Here is a 6,237-nt window from a genome sequence, read left to right on the forward strand (position 1 = left end):
TTCCTAAAATCAAACGAGAAATCCTCTCTCGAGTTCATTCCCATTTAGAATCAATTCAACTGTTGGCCAAACAATCGAAAGCATTTAATACAGGAAAACATAAACAGAATCAAAGAACGACAAATAGATCACAGATCTGGAAATCAAAATCAATATATACAAGGTTTCATTTCCCTAAAAGAAAATGCTCAGTTCATTACAAACATAGCATCCAAATGAAGAACATGAGAAACCATAAACTAAACGTAAAGAAAAAGCTTATGAAAAACCCGAGTCGAAACCCTCGTCAAAGCTTCCCGCGAAGAACTGACGAAAACCGAAGAAAAACCGAAGAAGAAGTCGAAGCGTGAAGTCGAAGAAGAAGTTCTCAGAAGTTATCCTTTGTTAAATGACACAAGGGATCTATTTATAGTATGCTTTGCCTTTTAAGATATTTTTTACGCATCCCAAGGCCCATATCGCGATATGAGCGGCAATATCGGGCGATATGGTAAAATTGCAAGCTCTCTGTTTCGTTTCTCCCCATATCGCGATATGGAATGGCACATCGCGCGATATGGCAAAAATGCAAGCTCTCTGTTTCGTTTTCTCCCATATCGCGATATGGAAGGGAATATCGCGATATGGTCGCTGCAATAACTTCAAACTCTGTTTTGACCCTTTTGCAGCCCGAATTTGACAATTTTGAAATTCACAAAAGTTGTAGCCCTTGCAGTTGGCTTTCTAAATCAATTTGAATCAGCTCAATCGGAGGCCGTATGAACAAGTTATGCATAAAATACCGTACGTTGCCACCATCCACTATATTGCAATTTTTGCTCTTGTTTGACTTGATTCTCGGCTTCGCTTTCAAAATCGTTTCGAATCGGCAAAAATAGCTAACAAAACCTGAAAATATAAATAAAATAAGAAACGCAATAATATATACAAATAACGCCGAAACTCGGACGAATGAAGACCAAAACTCGAAGATTCGATAAGCAAAAATCGTGCAAAACGAACACTTATCACACCCTCAAACTTAGATCTTTACTCGTCCCGAGTAAATCAAAACGAAACTACAACAAAAAGAAAATAAAAACAACAAACTAAAACTAGGCCACTAACGTAGGGAATCACGATTGCATTTAGCGTATGCAACAAGCCGTTGAACCCCTGGGTACCCCCAAAGGACGAGTTGTGTCTCGTGAGGGTTTTCAGACAACACACCCACAAAGTTGCCGGATTGGTCAAAGCATTGCAATTAATTCCAACGATAAAACGAGCTAGATAACCTAAAATCTCAGAATGGCATACGGCTTAAGATATTCGACTTTCTCACCGACGCAATTAGTTGTTTCAACACCAAAATGAAAGATAGACTCAAGAATCCGTAATTAAACAATAAACACAATCATCGAGGGTTTTGAGTAGAAATGTGGGTGAAAAGTAAGTTTTGATTCTGAAATTCAAAAACTCGAGTTGGGCATAAGTAGGTCTCTTTATTCAAAATAAGAAATGACAACAACAATATTTTTGGTGATTTTCATCACATTTTTTTTCTTTTCTCATTTTTTTTTTGAAACGGGCATAATCGTGACTCGTGCAAGGCTCGACACCACTGTGTTATCTCCCTGATTCATGTATCGAACTTTAGTCCAAGAAACCCCCAAGCTCGACAGCTCGAGAGACTTAGGCGACGAGGTGCACCCAACGGGTTAAGCTCGAGTCAGAAACGCGGGGAAATCAAAGCGTGAATCACAACAATACCATAAATTATTATTTTTCTCTCTTTTCTCGTTTTTTTTTTTGTTTTTTTTTTTAAACATAAACATAAAATAAAAATGTAAAGACCATTGATAGAACTTTTAGCCAACAACTGGAAATCGTGAACACATAATTCAATTCTAACTCGCCCTCCAAACCTCAGACTATTATACCCCTCAGAAAAGTGTGCTCAAGCTTAATCGGAAAGGATTCGAAAGGCTATCCACACAAGTTGCAAAAACGCAGTCGGAAGGTACATCTATAATTAGCCGGTTATCCATAATTTCAATTTTAAAATCAACTAGCCCATCTACTAATTCATTAATTGCTTTGCTTCAATAGAATCCGGAAATGCAACTTACACTCGATCCTAAATGAAATGCATGTGACAAAAATAACACAATTAAGGAAATTGAAGTACATAAATGAAACTAAATTATATGATATGCATGCAAAAGACCAAAAAGAAAAATAAGCTAAACTCACCCCCAAACTTAAATCATGCATTGCCCTCAATGCGAAAAATAAAAGATATGAGAAAGAAATACGCCCTGAACAGTCTTGCCGCAGATTGATCAGTGTTCTACGGTTGCGAAAGTGTTCTTTGGTTGCACGGGGTGCCGTGGATTTTGGCACCGAGGGCGACTTGCCGGAGTTGTCTAGACTTCCCGACTTCTTACTCTTCTTTCCTTGGGGACGAGATACCGGCAAAAATCAAGAAAAATGGGTGAAATCTAGCTTTAATAAAGAAAAAAAATGCAAAAATGACAAAAACAAATAATAACAAAATGACGAGAAATAAATAATGGGTAGCCTCCCATTTAGCGCCTGTTTTACTGTCGACGGCTCGACACAATTTGGACGGATTATGTCCAATCCAAAACCTTGTAGATTGCGCATCCATCCATCAGTCTTGGTATATACTTTGCAATCAAATCATGGACTAGATTGCAATCTTGTAACGACCATCCCAACCCATGGTACTTTTCGTTTGCTTTGGAAATCAGTCGGTAGGAGACTAGGATGGGTTGCTTGCCTACCGATCTCCCAAACTCGTATACAAGATATTCGAGCTTTGGAGTAAGCTCTACGTCGAATTTGATACTCATCTCCTCGGTCACAATCAAATCCGAAGTGACAATGTGGATAGGATTTTGTTCGTCAAGTTCCTCTACCATCATCTTCATCTCACTCTCATCACATGCAAAAGTATCTACATAAATGGATGAATAATTCCCTCAAGGTGCTCAACCTCATCGTTCATACGAAAATCTGTAAATACCTCGTTGTCTTCATAAAGGATGGTCGGATGTGGTTTATGAATGTGACATCTCTGAAAATTTTCGAAAATATTTGCCAAAAAGCGGAGTTCTTCTTGTAGATAGCAGAAGTGCTCATTTGTTTGTGCAATTCCATTTTCTGGGTTCAACCTTCGATGTCTTTCAATATCCTCCAACTCATGTTGAATGTAATCAGCTCTGGATTGAATCTTGCAAAGAGAGAGATCATAAATCGAGGCCATCGATGTATACAAATCTGCTATACAAATAAAAAAAAAATCAAAAGAAAAAGAAAAGAAAAAAAAAATTCTAAAGTAAAGTAAGGATAGTTGGTAACGATATTAGTAATTTCAAGATTAACTAATTCCCCGGCAACGGCGCCAAAAATTTGATACGCGTAAAACCTACGTATGAAAAAACCGCAAGTGTACAGTATCGCGTTTTGTAGAATAGTGAATTCCAGATATCGATCCACAGGGAATTAAGTTCCTAAATCTACCAAGTACCGTAATTATACTATCCTAAACTATATCTAGACAATCAAAAGGATTGGGGGATGAAATGAAGCTAAAAACAAACAAACAATAATAAAAACAACGGTCCGCCAGTATAAGCGAAGAATTCCGACGTGTGATGGCTTCTAGGGTAAAATCCACCAGTGTACTATCGATAAAGATCTATAAATCCGAATCTATTGTCAATTCTATGTTCGCTAACCCAGACACTAAAATACCCTAACCCCCGTCTCCAGTGTAGTTAGAGTCTACCCACAGGTCCGACGTCTCCGTTCAGAACCTGATATTAAGAGAGCATTTAGGTCAAGTCCTTAAGGGCTACTCGAGGTGCATCACGTCTCCGTTTCCACAACCCGAGCTATGTTTTCCTAAAATCAAACGAGAAATCCTCTCTCGAGTTCATTCCCATTTAGAATCAATTCAACTGTTGGCCAAACAATCGAAAGCATTTAATACAGGAAAACATAAACAGAATCAAAGAAAGACAAATAGATCACAGATCTGGAAATCAAAATCAATATATACAAGGTTTCATTTCCCTAAAAGAAAATGCTCAGTTCATTACAAACATAGCATCCAAATGAAGAACACGAGAAACCATAAACTAAACGTAAAGAAAAAGCTTATGAAAAACCCGAGTCGAAACCCTCGTCAAAGCTTCCCGCGAAGAACTGACGAAAACCGACAAAAAACCGAAGAAGAAGTCGAAGCGTGAAGTCGAAGAAGAAGTTCTCAGAAGTTCTCCTTTGTTAAATGACACAAGGGATCTATTTATAGTATGCTTTGCCTTTTAAGATATTTTTTACGCATCCCAAGGCCCATATCGCGATATGAGCGGCAATATCGGGCGATATGGTAAAATTGCAAGCTCTCTGTTTCGTTTCTCCCCATATCGCGATATGAAATGGCATATAGCGCGATATGGCAAAAATGCAAGCTCTCTGTTTCGTTTTCTCCTCGCGATATGGAAGGGAATATCGCGATATGGTCGCTGCAATAACTTCAAACTCTGTTCTGACCCTTTTGCAGCCCGAATTTGACAATTTTGCATTTCACAAAAGTTGTAGCCCTTGCAGTTGGCTTTCTAAATCAATTTGAATCAGCTCAATCGGAGGCCGTATGAACAAGTTATGCATAAAATACCAACGCTGCCACCATCCACTGTATTGCAATTTTTGCTCTTGTTTGACTTGATTCTCGGCTTCGCTTTCAAAATTGTTTCGAATCGGCAAAAATAGCTAACAAAACCTGAAAATATAAATAAAACAAGAAACGCAATAATATATACAAATAACGCCGAAACTCGGACGAATGAAGACCAAAACTCGAAGATTCGATAAGCAAAAATCGTGCAAAACGAACACTTATCAAATCTCAAGAAAACGGGTTCACCATCCCCACATAGGGTTCCAACAAAATCCTAGATTAAAAACTTAGCTACGCATGTTCTCTACGAAAAACATAATAAAAATATAAAACGACATAGATTAAGAAAAGATAGATGAAAGAAGAATTGTGATGAAGATTTGTCAATTCTTCGTCTTCGTTTCTTCGTTCTCTCGCTCCTCTTCCTCTGAGATTGTCTCAAAAATTCTTTAATTCGTGCTTGGTTTGCCCTTAAATAGATGTCCCAACATGGTAGATGATTTTAGGTTTCCTTGTGTGATTAAAACTCCAAAATTGTCTCCAGCGTGTGTTGGCGCGGCCGCGCGAAAATCAGTTAAAATCTCCCACGGCCGCACGAGAATCGCCGAAACGTTCTGCCCAACTTCTGCAGTTGGCACGGCCGTGCCAAAAATAGGCTAATTTTGGCACGGCCGCGCGGGCCTGTTTTCAGCCAATTTTCAGCATATTTCTGATTATTTCACTTTTGGCCCATATTTTCTCCAAAATTGCATTTTTGACCCCATACTTTTCCAATTCTTCAATTTGTACCTAAAATACAATAAACCACTCATTAAGAATCATTAAATCAACAAAAGTATACAAAAATCCTCGTAAGAAAGTATACATTGAGTGTGAAATACACAATCAACACACCCCCAAACTTGAACTTTTGCTTGTCCTCAACACACCCCCAAACAAAAACTAGCAACCATTAAAGCAATACTTTCAACAAATGCCTCTCATCACATAGATTAATGGTCAATTTCATGTTTTCAGAACTTGCAATTATCATGACAATTCTCAAAAATTTATAAGCTCGTAATTCAAAGATACGTATTCAATCACCCTTGCTAAAAACCACAAACCATGCTATCGCTTCAAGTATTCCATATTTGTAAATTAAAAGTGGAGAAAATTTATACTTACATAATAATATTCAACTCCAAAGACTCACCAAATTCTTTACTCGGCTAGTATCAAAAAATTTGAGCTCTTGGGATCATTGGGACTTTTTGGCTTTCAAATGTTGGGCTTTTGGTACAAGGTAGAACATATGGGTAAAAGTGGCTACTCATCTCCTTTCATCTCACAATTAGTCACTAAGAGTGGCACTTGACGGAATTTTTAACTCTTGTTCTTGACTGAAGGTGTTTTCGCTAGGATTTAGCTTTTGGAGTCATTGTTTCACCTCGAAGGACTTATAACCTAACTCGATTTGTTAAAAGTTCAAAAGTCTCCACTTTTGCTCTTAACATGATGGTTCGAGTTTTTACTTCAAAATCTTTCTCAAGTCCTTTATTCCCCTTCTA

The sequence above is a fragment of the Erythranthe guttata genome, chromosome 11, assembly GCF_056151865.1.
Source record: "Erythranthe guttata isolate IM_541 chromosome 11, IM_541, whole genome shotgun sequence".
Taxonomy (NCBI): Eukaryota; Viridiplantae; Streptophyta; class Magnoliopsida; order Lamiales; family Phrymaceae; genus Erythranthe; species Erythranthe guttata.